This window comes from Ascaphus truei, chromosome 4, assembly GCF_040206685.1.
Source record: "Ascaphus truei isolate aAscTru1 chromosome 4, aAscTru1.hap1, whole genome shotgun sequence".
NCBI classification, from domain to species: domain Eukaryota; kingdom Metazoa; phylum Chordata; class Amphibia; order Anura; family Ascaphidae; genus Ascaphus; species Ascaphus truei.
Genome location: NC_134486.1, coordinates 388269922 through 388287358, shown reverse-complemented (window position 1 = coordinate 388287358; position 17437 = coordinate 388269922). Strand labels below are relative to the sequence as shown.

Here is a 17437-nt window from a genome sequence, read left to right as displayed (position 1 = left end):
GGAGGAGTGGTGGGAGGTCCGTCAGGGAAGGTGTAGAGTCCTGGAGGTTGTGGTGTTGCGACTGATCTCCGAATCCGGACACAAGTGAAATCCAATCAATGTATGTTTAACTCTGTCAGGGGACTGAGTGAAGGGAAACTAGGTATGGCCCCAGTGCAACTCACCCGGGGACACGGAAATATTGCGGGGAACATTGTCCTCCAGACCTCCTGCAATCCATATGACATACTTTTCACCCCAAAACCCTACCTAAGACTTAGACTTCCAAATGTTGGAGTCTCTAGAGTACAGGGAACAGAAAAGGAAAACATATTGTCTCTTTATTCCTGCCTGCCTTATTTCCTCACACACTTTCCCTTTGACTCAGTTTGGACTCTGAGTCCCCCCAACCTTATGTATGGCTGGGCATCCACAACCCATATAATGTCTGTGGGTCACCTTGGCAGTAGCTGGGGTAACCCCCTTAACCTAGGGATTCCCTCAGCTACAGGAATACATATTAATCCCTGTGCCTCATTCTCCTTTCTGAGCTGTGCTGAAGCAGGGTTGTGAGTCACGCTTACGTTTTCAAGGAAAAGTATCGCTGGGACAATGTGCCTACATGTATCCGAGAATCAGGCATGATTCCTGGGTACAATTATTGGAGAACCGGTAACTCTGGTCCCCAACCTCCTAGGTACATTCTGTCAATGGCTCCTACACAAACCCCCCCCCCTTGAAACTCAATCCCTGGCAATCCCTGCTTTATTGCATGCCCGGAAAGGGGAAAACACAAACACTGGTTTTAATACTGACAGTATAATGCAGTATTACAATGTTACTGGATCCAAGAGTTAACTCTCTTGGACCCTTATACACAGAGCTGGGGTAACCAAAACAAGCTCGACCTTTATTATATTGACTGGTTACCCCCTCCCGTCACATTCATACATAGGGTAGAGAACGATCAACATAAAGAAAGTGCAAAGAGGGGTTTCATTTGAGGCATTGCTCCATATTCTGCTCACGTATGAGTGAAATGGATGAATGTATCTCTGGCGTCTGACGCAAGTTGTTCGGCAGAAAAGTTTACGCTGCCGCAGACCTGGCGAATTTTTTTTATGCAACATTTTTAGCAAAATACAAAAGATATGTAGGAAAACGCAAGATTTGCAATCTGAGTCCTGTAACTCCTCCCTATCTCACTCGCAAATCACAAGGTGACGCAGATAGTGCAAAACATGGAGCAAAGAGCTTGATACATTGACGCAAAAATACGCAAAATGATAATAATGCAATTTACATCATACACCGCCCTTATAGACGCCTAAACCCACTAGGGCAGCGTTTCCCAAATGGTGGGTCGCGACCCGGCACCTGGCCATGGAAGCAAAATTGCCGGGTCGCAGCGAGGCTGGCCGCGTTGTATATCCCCTCCCCCCCCCCCCCCCGGTCCCCGCTCCCTGTGGCTGCCCTCCCGGCGTGATAGGAGGTGGTAGCGGAGGTGCACCTGCTCGATCGGCGGCCTTTCCTCTCTCCCCTGCCCCCCCTCTCCCCCCAGTCACTCACATCCGTCGCTGCCTCTGTACTCCATTTTGTGTGTGTCTGTATATAGTGGAGTTTGTGTGTGTGTGTCTTTCAGTGGCTGTGTGTGTGTTTCAGTGGCTGTGTGTGTGTTTCAGTGGCTGCGTGTGTGTGTGTATAGGGGAGTGTGTGTGTGTGTGTGTATAGGGGAGTGTGTGTGTATCTATGGCTATGTGTGTGTATAAGTGGCTGTGTGTGTGTCTGTGCAGGCCAGCAGTAGCTGTGTCTGTTCAGGTCTGTCTGTGTGAGTGTCTGTAGGTCAGTGATTGTGTGCGTCTTTGCAGGTCAGAGGGAGATGGGGGGGAGAGAATAGAGGCGATTAGGAGAATATATGAATACTGTATGGACATTCATATCTGTTTCATTTTACCTATAGGCCAGTATAGGCGATAACATTTTTAGTGGGTCACAAAGGAGAAGTTAAAAAATAACCGGGTCACGGAAAAAAAAGTTTGGGAAACGCTGCACTAGGGGTCTGCTCATACCCTCAAATACATTATATAAAAAAAAGCAAAAGCATTTAGAAACTGTTTATTTTAAAGGCTCATCTTGGATTACATATGACTTGTTCCACAATGGAAGAAAACACCAACGTTTCGATCCCGAAAGGGAGAGAGAGAGACAGGGAGAGAGACACACAGAGAGACACACAGAGAGACACACAGAGAGACACACAGAGAGACACACAGAGAGAGACACACAGAGAGAGACACACAGAGAGAGAGAGACAGAGAGAGAGACAGAGAGAGAGACAGAGAGAGAGACAGAGAGAGAGACAGAGAGAGAGACAGAGAGAGAGACAGAGAGAGAGACAGAGAGAGAGACAGAGAGAGGGACAGAGAGAGGGACAGAGAGAGGGACAGAGAGAGGGACAGAGAGAGGGACAGAGAGAGAGAGGGACAGAGAGAGAGAGGGAGAGAGAGATATTTGGGGATTTATTAGCAATGTCTCCCAGTTGAAAAACTGGAGTAAATTCGGTGCAACTATATTGCCTCTGAAATATTAATGGTCAAAATACCAAAATACCATTGCTTTCTATTGTATTTATTTGTTTTGCAGCCAGGAGATGTTAGTAAATACCTCCCATGGTTTTTAACGGGAGTACTTTCTGGTTATAACAAGCAATGTTTTCATGACCATGTACCGCCCGAGTCGCCTCCTGCCCCCTTCCACTTCCACCGTTCTTCTCCCTTCACAACCAACTCCTTCCACCCTGAATGGCAACAACCACGGACATCGAGCAGAAGGTTAAAACGGTCAAAGCTTTATTAACCATGATGTTACTATGCCAGAGTCCCCAAATCTTTTGGCAGACCAATGGCGTTCAGCTTTAGCCCCATCACCTGGGCAGGTACCGAGCAGCACCTGGCTCCTTACAACTTAATCACGCATACTGAGGCATTTCCCTGTACCCAACACCCAGCGGAAACAGCTCCCTCTCACTCACCGCCCAGTGGAAACAGTTGCCTCTCACCCACCGCCCAGCGGAAACAGCTCCCACTCAACCACCGCCCAGTGGAAACAGCTCCCTCTCACCTACCGCCCAGCGGAAACAGCTCCCTCTCACCCTCCGCCCAGCGGAAACAGCTCCCTCTCACCCACCGCCCAGCGGAAACAGCTCCCTCTCACACACCGCCCAGCAGAAATAGCGCCCTCTCATCCACCGCCCAGCGGAAACAGCTCCCACTCAACCACCGCCCAGTGGAAACAGCTCCCTCTCACCCTCCGCCCAGCGGAAACAGCTCCCTCTCACCCTCCGCCCAGCGGAAACAGCTCCCTCTCACCCACCGCCCAGCAGAAATAGCGCCCTCTCATCCACCGCCCAGCGGAAACAGCTCCCACTCAACCACCGCCCAGTGGAAACAGCTCCCTCACACCCAACACCCAGTGGAAACATCTCCCTCTCACACACCGCCCAGCGGAAACAGCTCCCGCTGCCTCTCACCCACCGCCCAGCGGAAACAGTTCCCTCTCACCCACCGCCCAGCGGAAACAGCTCCCTCTCACCCACCGCCTAGCGAAAACAGCTCCCTCTCACCCACCACCCAGCAGAAACAGCTCCCTCTCACACACCGCCCAGCGGCAACAGCTGCCTCTCACCCGTTGCCCTGCGGAAACAGCTGCCTCTCACTCACTGCCCAGCGGAAACCGCTCCCTCTCACCCACCGCCCAGCGGAAACAGCTCCCGCTGCCTCTTATCCACCGCCCAGCGGAAACAGCTCCCTCTCACCCACCGCCCAGCGGAAACAGCTCCCTCTCACCCACCACGCAGCAGAAACAGCTCCCTCTCACCCACTGCCCTGCGGAAACAGCTGCCTCACTCACCGCCCAGCGGAAAAAGCTCCCTCTCACCCACCGCCCAGCGGAAACAGCTCCCTCTCACCCACCGCCCAGCGGAAACAGCTCCCTCTCACCCACCGCCCAGCGGAAACTGCTCCCTCTCACCCACCGCCCAGCGGAAACAGCTACCTCTCACCCACCGCCTAGCGGAAACAGCTCCCTCTCACCCACCACCCAGCGGAAACAGCTGCCTCTCACTCACTGCCCAGCGGAAACAGCTACCTCTCACCCACCGCCCAGTGGAAACAGCTACCTCTCACCCACCGCCCAGCGGAAACAGCTCCCTCTCACCCACTGCCCAGCGGAAACAGCTCTCACCCACCGCCCAGTGGAAACAGCTCCCCCTCAACCACCGCCCAGTGGAAACAGCTCCCTTACACCCAAAGCCCAGTGGAAACATCTCCCTCTCACCCACCGCCCAGCGGAAACATCTCCCTCTCACCCACCACCCAGCGGAAACAGCTCCCCCTCAACCACCGCCCAGCAGAAACAGCTCCCTCTCACCCACCGCCCAGCGGAAACAGCTCCCTCTCACCCACCACCCAGCGGAAACAGCTCCCTCTCACACACCGCCCAGCGGAAACAGCTCCCTCTCACACACCGCCCAGCGGAAACAGCTCCCTCTCACCCACCGCCCAGCGGAAACAGCTCCCTCTCACCCACCACCCAGCGGAAACAGCTCCCTCTCACACACCGCCCAGTGGAAACAGCTCCCTCTCACACACCGCCCAGCGGAAACAGCTCCCTCACACCCACCGCCCAGCGGAAACAGCTCCCTCTCACCCACCGCCCAGCGGAAACAGCTCCCTCGCACCCACTGCCCAGTGGAAACAGCTGCCTCTCATCCACCGCCCAGCGGAAACAGCTCCCTCTCACCCACCGCCCAGTGGAAACAGCTCCCTCTCACCCACCGCCCAGCTGAAACAGCTCCTTCTCACCTACCGCCCAGCGGAAACAGCTCCCTCTCACCCACCGCCCAGCGGAAACAGCTCCCACTCAACCACCGCCCAGCGGAAACAGCTCCCTCTCACGCACCGCCCAGCGGAAACAGCTCTCTCACCCACTGCCCAGCGGAAACAGTTCCCTCTCGCCCAGCGGAAACAGTTCCCTCTCGCCCAGCGGAAACAGCTCTGTCACCCACCGCCCAGCGGAAACAGCTCCCTCTCACACACCGCCCAGCGGAAACAGCTCCCTCTCACCCAGCGCAAACAGCTCCCTCTCACCCACCGCCCAGCGGAAACAGCTCCCTCTCACACACCGCCCAGCGGAAACAGCTCCCTCTCACACACCGCCCAGCGGAAACAGCTCCCTCTCACACACCGCCCAGCGGAAACAGCTGCCTTTAACCCACCGCCCAGCGGAAACCGCTCCCTGGCACCCACCGCCCAGCGGAAACAGCTGCCTCTCACCCACCGCCCAGCATACTGTAGGTCTCAAATATTACCTCCCCCCCCCACTATGACAGGGTTTTATCCCCCCAAATGCAGCAACCTTGTCGCAGCTGTGACAATAATACCTATATACATACATGCATACATACATTCTCTTCCCACTTTCACTCTTCAAATCCCTTATTTATGCAAAGTGTCCACTATGACAAGAGTCTAAGAGACACAAAATAATGTTCTTGACATCAGTTTGCCAGGCTTGACACATTACCACGATAATATTCTGCCATGATCTTATTTCTCACTTGTTTGTGTGTGTTTGCATAGAAGGTATGAAACTATGGCTCAGATCCACATATTATTTTTCCTGAGGTTAAGGCATATTCAGAAAGCTAATAATATGCAAAAAAAACAACGTCCATTGTAATCTCATTAGCATAGTCTTAACGCCGTGTTAAATTAGCCCCGCCTCACGTTAGCTTTAAATAACGTGGCTCACGTTACGTCTGTCTTACCTACAGGCGGCGTTACTCCCATCCAGGTATGAAATATAGTTCTCCCTCAGGGTCGGGATGGGAGTAACGCCACCTTTCAGTATGACATAACTAATGTCTTGTTATATCCCTCGAATATCATGGAGCTCTGTGGATATGCGTTGTTAGAGGGGACACCCCTTTTGCATATTATTTATTTATTTATAAAATGTGTTACCAGGAAGTAATACATTGAGAGTTACCTCTCGTTTTCAAGTATGTCCTAGGCACAGAGTTATGACAGATACATGGTTACATTAAGTGAGCAGGGTTATACATTATATACAAGGCATTTTGCATGCAGTTACAGATAATATAGTTATAAGCATATGTAACAGTTATGAGCCAGCTTTAGTTTTGAAAGAACTTAGACTGGTGGCTGTGAGAGTCTTCGGTAGACTGTTCCAGTTGTGAGGTGCCCGGTAAGAGGAGGAGCTGCCGGATACTTTGTTGAACCTTGGCACCATATCCTTAGCATTAATGGACATTACAGTTAATGCATTGCACTTTCCGGACAAAAACAACATTTAATGCATCGTTAGTGCTAACAGCTTTCTTCAAAGCACTTTGAAGATTTATTTATTTATTTATAAAATATTTTACCAGGAAGTAATACATTGAGAGTTACCTCTCGTTTTCAAGTATGTCCTGGGCACAGAGTAAAACAAATAATACATGGTTACAAATACAGTTACATAAATGAACAAGGTATACATTTATATACAAGACATTGCATGCACAGTTAAAGAAAATATATATTATGAGCGTATGAAACAGTTACAGACCAGATTAAAGTGTGAGACAGCCTTAGATTTGAAAGAACTTAAGCTGGTGGTGGATATGAGAGTCTCTGGTAGGTTGTTCCAGTTTTGGGGTGCACGGAAGGAGAAGGAGGAACGTCCGGATACTTTGTTGAGTCTTGGGACCATGAATAGTCTTTTGGAGTCTGATCTCAGGTGATAGGTACTGCATGTGGTAGGGGTGAGGAGCTTGTTCAGGTAGCTGGGTAGCTTGCCCAGAAAGTATTTGAGGGTGAGACAGGAAAGGTGAACTTTGCGCCTAGACTCTAGTGATGACCAATCTAGTTCTTTGAGCATTTCGCAGTGATGTGTGTTGTAGTTGCATTGGAGAACAAAACGACAAATTGAATTGTAGAGGGTGTCAAGTTTGCTAAGGTGGGTTTGAGGAGCCGAGCCATATACTATGTCTCCATAGTCAATAATTGGCATTAGCATCTGCTGTGCAATACGCTTTCTGACCAGGAGACTTAGGGAGGATTTGTTCCTGTAAAGTACCCCTAGTTTGGCATAGGTCTTGGTTGTCAGGGTATCAATGTGCATCCCGAATGTTAAGTGGGAGTCAAACCATAAGCCCAGGTATTTAAAACTAGTGACAGGTGTTAGGGTGGTTTTAGCGTTGGTTCTAATCAGGAGCTCAGTCACTGGAAGCTTTACAAATTTAGTCTTGGTCCCAAATACCATTGTTACAGTCTTGTCAGTGTTTAAAAACAGTTTGTTTTGGGAAATCCAGTTTTCGAGTCTCAAAAAGTCAGACTGAAGTATGTGTTGAAGGTCAGAGAGGCTATGGCTGTGTGCATACAGGATTGTGTCATCTGCATACATGTGTATTGAGGCTTCCTTACAAGCTGTGGGAAGATCATTAATGAACACTGAGAAGAGTAGGGGCCCCAGAACAGAGCCTTGCGGGACACCACAGGTGATATCCAGGGGGTTGGAGTTAGAGCCTGAGATGGACACATGTTGGGATCTTCCTGATAGGTAGGACTGAAACCAGTTTAAAGCATGTTTCCCTATTCCAGAGCTCTGGAGTTTGTTAAGCAGGATAGCATGATCAACTGTGTCAAAAGCCTTTGCAAAATCTAGGAATACTGCACCAGTGAGTTGTCCCCATTCCATTCCACACTGGATTTCATTGCAAACTTTTAGCAGGGTAGTTACGGTGGAGTGTTTGGGACGAAACCCAGACTGGAATTGGCTAGGGAAATTTGTCTTGGTGTAGAAATCGCTTAATTGGGAGTGGACACATTTTTCCATTACTTTGGATAGAATTGGGAGAAGTGAGATTGGCCTGTAGTTTGAGACAGTGTTTTTGTCCCCACTTTTGAAGATTGGGACAACTCTGGCAGTTTTCCAGGTCTTAGGGATATGGCCTGCAGACAGGATAGAGTTGACTATGGACGCAATTGGTTTGGCAATGGCTGGGGCACCAAGTCGTAGAAACCTAGATTGTAGTAAGTCGGGTCCACATTGGCTGCTTAGTTTTAGTTTGAGGAGCGCTTGTGTAATCTCCTCTTCAGATACTGGGCTAAATTGAAAATTGTGGGCAGTGTTGGGAGGGGGTGGGACTATAGGGGTACTCCCAAGATGAGATTCAGGTTTGGGGTTTGTGCTGCGTTTCGCTAATAAGTTAGTGGCACACCCCACAAAGTAATCATTGAATGCATTTGCAATGTCAGTGGGGTTTGTCAGAGTAATATCCCCCTTAGTGATATTACTTGGTTGTTGATGGTTAGGAGGCTGGAATATATTGTTGATAACCTTCCAGAAATTAGCTGGGTTTGATGTATTCTGGAGGAGATTGTCAGAGTAATATTGTGCTTTTGCATGCCTTGTTTGCCTTGTGCACACGTTCCGCAGGCATCTGTAGTGATTGAGATCCTTGGTAGTGCCAGTTACTTTGTAGCTTTTCCACAAGGCATCCCTGAACTGGTAGAGTGCTATAAGGTCAGGTGTAACCCATGGAAGGTGGGCCCCCCGTACCCTTATTTTGCGTAGTGGAGCATGGGTATCGCAGAGTTTTAAGAACTCGGATTGGAAATAGTCGAGCGCAGAGTCAGGGTCGGGGATTAAATCGATTCTGTGCCATGGGCAGTTGGTAAGGTCATCCAGAAACTGTTGTGGGTTAAAGTTTTTAAATGTTCTAGTGAGGAGAACTTTGGGGCTTGAATGGGGCGGTTTAATTTTCCTTACACAGTACACTATTGCATGGTCACTGAAAATGTCAGGAAGGATGCCAGAGGATTGGATTCTGCTGGGGTTTGAGGAGAGAATCCAGTCTAGCAAGGAATGGTTATGCGACTTCAGGTTTATTCGTGTGGGTTGGGAAATGAGTTGCGATAGGTTAAGTGACTTGAGTTGTATCTGGATTTTGTGGTTTTTAGGGTCAAGCCAATTGAAGTTGAAATCCCCAAGAACTAGCAGCTCACTCTTCTCATTCAGAGAGGAAATGGAGGCAAGAAATTGGGTGATATCAGTCAAGGATTGTAGAGGGGCTTTAGGGGGGCGGTAGATGCCAGCAAGCAAGATGGGCTTAGAAAAGGGGAGGCAGATTTTGCCAACTAGAGTTTCAAAAGAGGGTGGACTTGGTGGGCAATGTAGCAGTGTAAATTGTAAGGTGTCTGCAATATAAAATAACACCCCTCCTCCTCTCTTTGACCTATCTCTCCTAAAAATGGAGTATCCCTGAATGGCGATATTTGCATCAGGGGTTTTAGAGGATAGCCATGTTTCTGTAAGAACGATGGCTTTGGGTTTATGCATAAGGCACCATGCCCTTAGTTCGTCTAGTTTGGGCAGCAGGCTCCGGCTGTTTATATGGGCGACAGATAGCCCTTTTTGGAATTTAAAGGTGGAATTCTCAGGGGCATGGGACAGAGCTGAAATGGGAGGACCTGGGTTAGTTTCAACATCACCTGCTAGAGAGAGTAATAGTATGAGTAGAAATTTGGGTAGTTGTTTACAAGTTGTAAATTTGTGGTGTTTTCCATTAGAGTGAGCAGTGGTTGGTGTGCTGGTTTTTAGAGTTCTCCACCAACATTCAGTAGATAGTGCAAGGCTTTTGAGTAGTCCAGGGTGTATGGTGATGTTGGGTGCGGGCCAGGATGGAGGAGTTTGTAGTGGATAGAGGGAGTAACATCTCCATGAGGCCAGGAGAAAGAAAAAAATTAGAAGACATAGCAGGTTCATGATGCCAGAGGTAGGCAGTGTTGCATGGAGCTGTTATGAGCAGAGTGAGTGTGTGCAGACTAAACAGCAGGGGTGAACCTGTACCTTGTCATGTGTTTTGCTGCATTGCAATGCTAGGGTCAAGTCAGGGTTTCAGTGTTTTGTGCAGTCAGTTTTGGGAGAGGCTGCAGTGAAAGAAGTTGTAAAGGGGTGGGGGGTTAAACTATGCAGGCTAACAAGCATGGGATCATAGTGTGATCTGAATAGCTTACCATTTGTTGTCTTGAGTTAAAGAGTTTGCAGAAAGAAGCAGTCCCCAGTCACACTGTAGTCTAACTGTATCACTTAAAAACCTCACTTTAAATGCCTCACTGCCTAATGCAGTTCCTGCCCAATGCAGCTGAACTGTTAGTATTATACACAAAAAAAGGTCACATGACCCTCCCCCTCCCCAATCAGTCACCTTGTTCCATTTGTTCAATTAACAGCACAGAGTTAAGAGGAAAAAAAAAAAAAATACTTTTTACATTCAAACATACTAACTTATATATCAATTCAACAAGGCCAGATTCAGTCTTATACACAGGGTTTCAACATCAGGAACATACTTATATATCAATTCAACAAGGCCAGATTCAGTCTTATACACAGGGTTTCAACATCAGGAACATACTTATATATCAATTCAACAAGGCCAGATTCAGTCTTATACACAGGGTTTCAACATCAGGAACATACTTATATATCAATTCAACAAGGCCAGATTCAGTCTTATACACAGGGTTTCAACATCAGGAACATACTTATATATCAATTCAACAAGGCCAGATTCAGTCTTATACACAGGGTTTCAACATCAGGAACATACCTGTGAAGAGAATGCAATTAGATCCATGTCATATCAGCTGAGGTTATTGGTTATTGGTCTTGCATGAAGAAGGTGAGTATATTAACTATATATATATATTAACTGTAGTCTAACTGTATCACTTAAAAACCTCACTTTAAATGCCTCACTGCCTAATGCAGTTACTTGTTAACACTTCGCGGACCTCTGTGGATCTGGGCCTACAGTATGTCAACGATGGGTCTAAAAGATTGGAATGACCATCAAATATGTGAGAAGACAAAGACTAGAGAAGGTCTCAATTGTGTTATCATCTGAGAAAAAAATACATATTGCAGTCTCGAAAGATTAATAAGAACATTAATGTATTATAGGTCTTGTTACTGTCATATAAGGCATTGCAACTATCACATCAGTTACAAACGTAACTTCTCCCTTGATAGAGGAGTCCACAGCACAAGACACTGTCAACCCCTTCAGCTGTGGAGGCTCCTGCCTTGAGCATGTTTTGCAGAACAGATGCATTGCACAGCAGTGATGCTAGAGTTAAATTCCTATCCCGACCAACACAAGAAATCACCAGTATGAAATAGGTGTGCAAGACTGGTGACTGATAGCTAATGTCCTTGTGTTAATACAACAAATTACATTATTTTGCTGTCGACACTGATGAAATGAGGTGGCGTAGTTGTGTTTATTGCTGTAACACGTGGACTTTAATTATTAGTCATCAGTCTTACATATATATGCTAAGTCCAATCCAGTTAGCTCATGTGTTTGTGTAAGGTGTGTGATCGAGGCACATGGGGATCAGACGCAGTGCTGGAAAGGCGTACATGAGAATAAAGGAAGGATACATTGTACATACTGTACTGTAGTGGTGGATGTTTATTGAAAAATGTTGCCATTTGCTAACTGAAAGACTAAAGACTGTAGTTGTTGTGCTTGAGAGTAGCGATAGCACTAGAGCAGGAGTGGCCAACTCCAGTCCTCAAGGGCCACCAACAGGTCAGGTTTTCAGGATATCCCTGCTTCAGCGCAGACGGCTCAATCAGGGCCTCTGTCATTGACTGAGACACTGATTGAGCTGCGTGTGCTGAAGCAGGGTTATTGTAATATAAAGTAGAAGGGGGGGGGGGAAAGGGGATGACCAACACCAGCATGAAGGAGTAGTCTACAGGAGCTGAGAGAAAAGTGATTCATCTTAATTAGTGCACACCTTAATAAATTCACACACCATAAATATCATGTAAATTAAAGGCATTTATATGATGCAGTGTTCCTGTGAGGACTATACCTTTTAATCAGCTAATTAAAATAAAGACCATTGGTTATAGAGTGTGCAGTTGTGTCACACCTGATGTAGCTACCTGGCCATGCCAGAAATAATGGTGTGTTTAGAGTCACAGTGCAGCTCTCTCACTACTAGTAACAATCACTTGGAATTACAGTATATACCGGTAGTGTAGTGTTGTGCCTAGTAACAATATGCTTCCAGCTATGGCAAAACCATTTAGAACATATACACGTATAAAAGCTAACCGTAACGTGAACTAGATTTAAAAAAAGCTGTGTGTGCTGTGCACGCGCATAGTAAGTGAAACTTCTTTGACTTTTGTCACAGAAATTGTATTTGTGTTGGTGATGTTTTAATTAAAAATCAAAATACAATTTCATTGACAAAACGCAAATAAATTTAACTTAGAATGCGCGTGCTCGGCACACATCCCCTGTATTAGCTATATGCACTAAGTGTGAATTCCTTGTGTGTGCGTGTGATTGTGCGTGTGACTGTGCGTGTGCATGTGAGTGTGACTGAGTGTGCGTGTGACTGAGTGTGCGTGTGACTGAGTTTGTGCGTGTGACTGAGTGTGTACGTGTGACTGTCAGTGCGCGTGTGAGTGCGCATGTGAGTGCACGTGTGAGTGTGAGTGCGAGTGACTGTGCGTGTGTGGGTGACTGTGCGGGTGACTGTGCGTGTGACTGAGATGTGTTTTACAAATAGTCTCACCCTTTATATTCTGCATGAATACACCATGAGGTTTGTAAAATTAGTACCATTATTATAGTGTCCTTTGCTCAAATAACTGTGCTCTCTCCTGCACTCAAGCACAGCACCACTGAGGTTGTATTAGTACTGTGACCACTGCATTTTACAATCTTATACTATATAATTGAAAGCACTGTATGCCTGGATGTCCGGTGTCCCTAGGGGAAATCTCATTGGTCCCTTGGCCCTCCCCCGCACACCTCTCATTGGCCAGAGGCGGAGTGACGGGCCAAAGGACACACAGGGACACACACACACAGGGACACACACACACACACACACACACACACGGACACGACGGGGACACACACACAATCCCCTCCCGGTGCCCCTCACTCTCCCCCGTCAGCTGGACCGCACCTCAACTTCCACACACCCCCCACCCTCCCTGTGCCCGAACTTACCCGGAGTCCCGTGTACACACACACACACACATTCCCACCCCCCCCAAGCTCACACACACCGCACCCCCCCCAAGCTCATCCCCCCCCCAAGCTCACCCTCCCCCACCCCCCCAAGCTCACACCCCGGCGCCGCTACAGTCAGTGGGGGAGCGGAGCGAGCGCCCGGGACACACACGGGGGAGCGGCCACAACACGCGGCCTCCCGCCTCACATCCACATGGGAGCGGCCGGATGAGTGAGGCAGCGGCCGGATGAGTGAGGCAGCGGCCGGATGAGTGAGGCAGCGGCAGGATGAGTGAGGCAGCGGCAGGACGGGTGAGCTCCCCCCCCCCTCCACATGCTACGTGCTGCTCTCCCCCCTCCACATGCCCCGTGCTGCTCTCCCTGCAGCTTCCCCCCTCCCCTCCACATGCCCTCTGTCCGGCTTCCGTCCGATCCCTGCCCCTCCGTACCAGATGACTGCAGGGTCCGTCTCCCGGCCTGCACGAGGAAGATGCTGCCGTCTGCAAGGTAAGCAGCTCCCCCCCCACACACATTCCTTCAGCTCCCCCCCCCAACACATTCCTTCAGCTCCCCCCTCATCCCTCCATACACACACACACACTATATATATATCTCTATAGATAAATATATATATATATATATATATATATTATATATATTATATATATATATATATATATATATATATATTTTTTATATATATATATATATATATATATACATACACATACACAGAGACACACACACACAGAGACCACTCACACACACACACACACACATGTACACACACACATGTACACACACACACACACACATGTAGACACACACACACGTAGGCACACACACACACACGCACATGTAGACACACACACATGTAGACACACACACAGATGTAGACACACACACACACACACATGTAGGCACACACACACACATGTAGGCACACACGCACACACACACACATGTAGGCACACACACACACACACATGTAGGCACACACACACACACGTCGACAGACACACACACACACACGTCCACAGACACAGACATGTAGACACACACACACACACATGTAGACACACACACATGTAGACAGACACACACACACACACACACACATGTAGACAGACACACACACACATGAAGACAGGCACACACACACGTACACGTACACAGACACACACACACGTAGACACACACACGTAGACACACACACACACACACCTATACATACACACACCTATACAGACACACGTATACACAGACACACGTATACACACACACGTATACACACACACATGTATACACACTATCCCCAGCACCACCACATCAGCACACAGGTATCCCATGCCCCCCCAGCACACTGGCATTCTCGGCTCCCCGCCATTCCCAGCCCCCATCAACACCATCAGCACCCACACATCGCCACCTTTACACCTCCCCCATCGGCACACCCACATCCGCACCCCCACATCAGCACCAAACCCTCCCAAATCAGCACCCCGATACAATCACCATCAGTACAGCCACAGCAGCACTACCACCGCACATGGGCCGCGTGGACCACTCCTCACCCAAATGCCACACCCACACCACAAACATCCCGGGCAACGCCGGGGCTCTCAGCTAGTCTGATATATTGCTGACTTTGTATAGATTAGATATTTCCAGTACACAGAAGAATACCTATCTTCCCAACTGTGTCAGTCTTTCCTGTTCACCTTTTTTCTGTTGCCCGTATCTGTCTCGCTGGCAATTTGGTGTCCTTTAATGTGGACATCGTTGCCAGGTCCGATCTCATCACTTCCACTTCATCGGTCCTCCCTCCTCCCTCCTCTCTCCTCCTGTCCATCATAGAATATAGGAGGTGCGTGGTGCTTCAAAAACAGCCTGGTATCTTGAAAATAAACTTGATTGAAGATTTCTGCAACTGTATACTCCCCAGTGGATAACCACAGATTGTGTCCCAAATGTGTTAAACATTCAAAGCTCCATAGTAAACCGACTAGTGGACTAGGGTCCCCACAAGCACTGTAGTAAGGGACCTCACAGTTAAGTGATCCAACATAATATATCGGAATGGAGGTATAATTACTCACTCATTTGTAGAGGGCTTGGTCAGGATATCCAGACTGTGTCCACAGCAGGGGGTGTGCTTCCGATTCTTCAGTGTACTAACCAGGAAGATGGGTAGTAAAAAGCAGGCACCAGCAGTACAAAACCAAAAAAATGAATGAAAGAACATCCAGAGAGCGTGTGCCCATTAAAAGGAATAATTTAATGGATTTCAGCAAAAAACAACCACATTATGGGGTACAGGCTCTGTACCCCATAATGTGGTTGTTTTTTGCTGAAAACCATTACATTATTCCTTTAAATGGGCACACGCTCTCTGGATGTTCTTTCATTCATTTTTTTGGTTTTGTACTGCTGGTGCCTGCTTTTTCCTACCCATCTTCCTCCTGTCCATCGGCATGTCAGCGGGCAGCAGCCGGGTAACAGCGCCACTGCCAGCCGCTTCTGCGCATGCATGGCTTTCCTCTGCGTCCCCATGACTACTGCGCATGCGCGGCATGGCAGCGGACATGTTGGGGGAACGGCACCGCTGCCAGCCGCTTCTGCTCATGTACAGAAGTCCGTAAGCATCGCCATTAGTAGTGCGCATGCGCGGCATGGCAGCGGACGTGTGGGGGGAATGGCGGCCGTTAGGAGCGGCGCTGGCGGCTATCGCTGCCGCATATGTCATCGGCCGTGTGGGGGGAGCAGCTCCCGTTAGGAGTGGCGCCGGCGGCTATCGCCACCGCCGCATGTGACAGCAGACGTGTGGGGGGAGCGGGGGAGCCGTGACGTCACTTCCGTTTCACATTTCGTCCCCAACTCTCCAGTTTTACCCCATCAGAATAGGTGCCACTAAAGAAGTTTCACTTCAAAAAAACCTCCAGTATCAGTAACTGTGTGATTCAAACATTGCCAAGAGGGCTGTGAGGTACTGTGTTAAATATAGCCTATTTGATATTTACCTCTGTATGGTATAAAATTAGATGTAAGTACCAATAATGAAAGGTCCATTCAGGAACTAATACCAGTGATACTACCTTTCGACAGCCCTCTAGCCAAGGATACACAAATGCTGATCCTAGATAAGGTAAATGATTCATACAGCTGTCTGACCATAAAGAACAATCCTGTCTAGACTCTGGCATGCCTGAATAATGGTGTATTAGCTGCGTAATTCAGCAGCCATAAACACAGGACAGAGCGAGGCAAAAAGAAGGTAAGCCCTGATATTGTTTGGTGCGTTCCTGGAACACCACTGCTACATCAGGAGCACCTAGGAGTTCCGGATAGAATATCTGTCAGTGCTCCTATTGACAGCCCTGTAGCTCACGCAGTGCCAGCTATGATGCCTAGTATGTAAAACCCAACGCGCGTTTCGCCACCTAGTGGCTTCCTCAGGGGTTGCAGTGTCTCCATAGACCTGCTGTTTAAATAGTCAGTAGTTTTCCCTGCAGTGTCTCGCCGCGCGAGCCAGGGCTACGGAGATATTACTGAAAAGGAATATTGCAAGCTGACAATCATTTTACAAATTTGCAGACAACATATACAGTAATTAAAAGATCTTTTTGTACATGGTATCAAAGTGATGGAATACTAGAAACTTATTCCCAGGGTATATTTCATCGAGGCATGAAAAATAATATTAACATCATTCAACTTTCTCCCATAAATATGGTATAATTAGTGAAGGAATTTGTTCTTGAAATTGTTGAGGCTAACTCGCACATTTTTGAGACCTTGATCTCTGGTTACTTACACCATACAGCAACGTGATTCTTCATCCTATACCTTCTTTTGTGTTTTATGCACGCAAATGTAGGTAGGACCCTACACCTTTCAGCCACCCTTTGTGCTATCTAGTACATTGGCAGACCTGGCTAGGATCCATTTTTTCCTTGTCCGTTGCTTTACTGTTATTTCAGGATCTGCACACCAATACGTACCTCAGCACCAGTGTGTCTAAGTTGTTCTGGTTACACTGGACAAGTGGTTTCCTTATCCACCTGTTCACACTGCAAGACACTAATTTAGTGTTCTATGCAGTTCATTTGTGATCCAGAACATTGCATCAAGTGTTCATACTATAGGATCTGAGCGTTTAATATTTGTTTTAATCCACAGTATTTTACATGGATAATAAAGCTTTACGTTTTAACCCCTTCATCAACCACCCACCAGGTGTTTAGAGTGCCCGTTCTAGGTTCCTGTTCTCTGTTTATTTATCCTATATTCCTACCTAGGGAGCACCTACACCCACACCATTACTGACAGCTGCGGGGGCCCCTT

General features: G+C 48.0%; 1 protein-coding gene and 1 long non-coding RNA gene across 4 annotated transcripts in view; one reads left to right on the top strand and one right to left on the bottom strand.

Moving 5' to 3' along the window:
- The window catches only part of CLIC5 (chloride intracellular channel 5), a 191804-nt gene that overhangs the window by 78456 nt on the left and 95911 nt on the right, over window positions 1-17437 (bottom strand). The window lies entirely within an intron of this gene.
- LOC142492188 (uncharacterized) overlaps window positions 1-17437 on the top strand; it is a 30827-nt gene that overhangs the window by 523 nt on the left and 12867 nt on the right. The window lies entirely within an intron of this gene.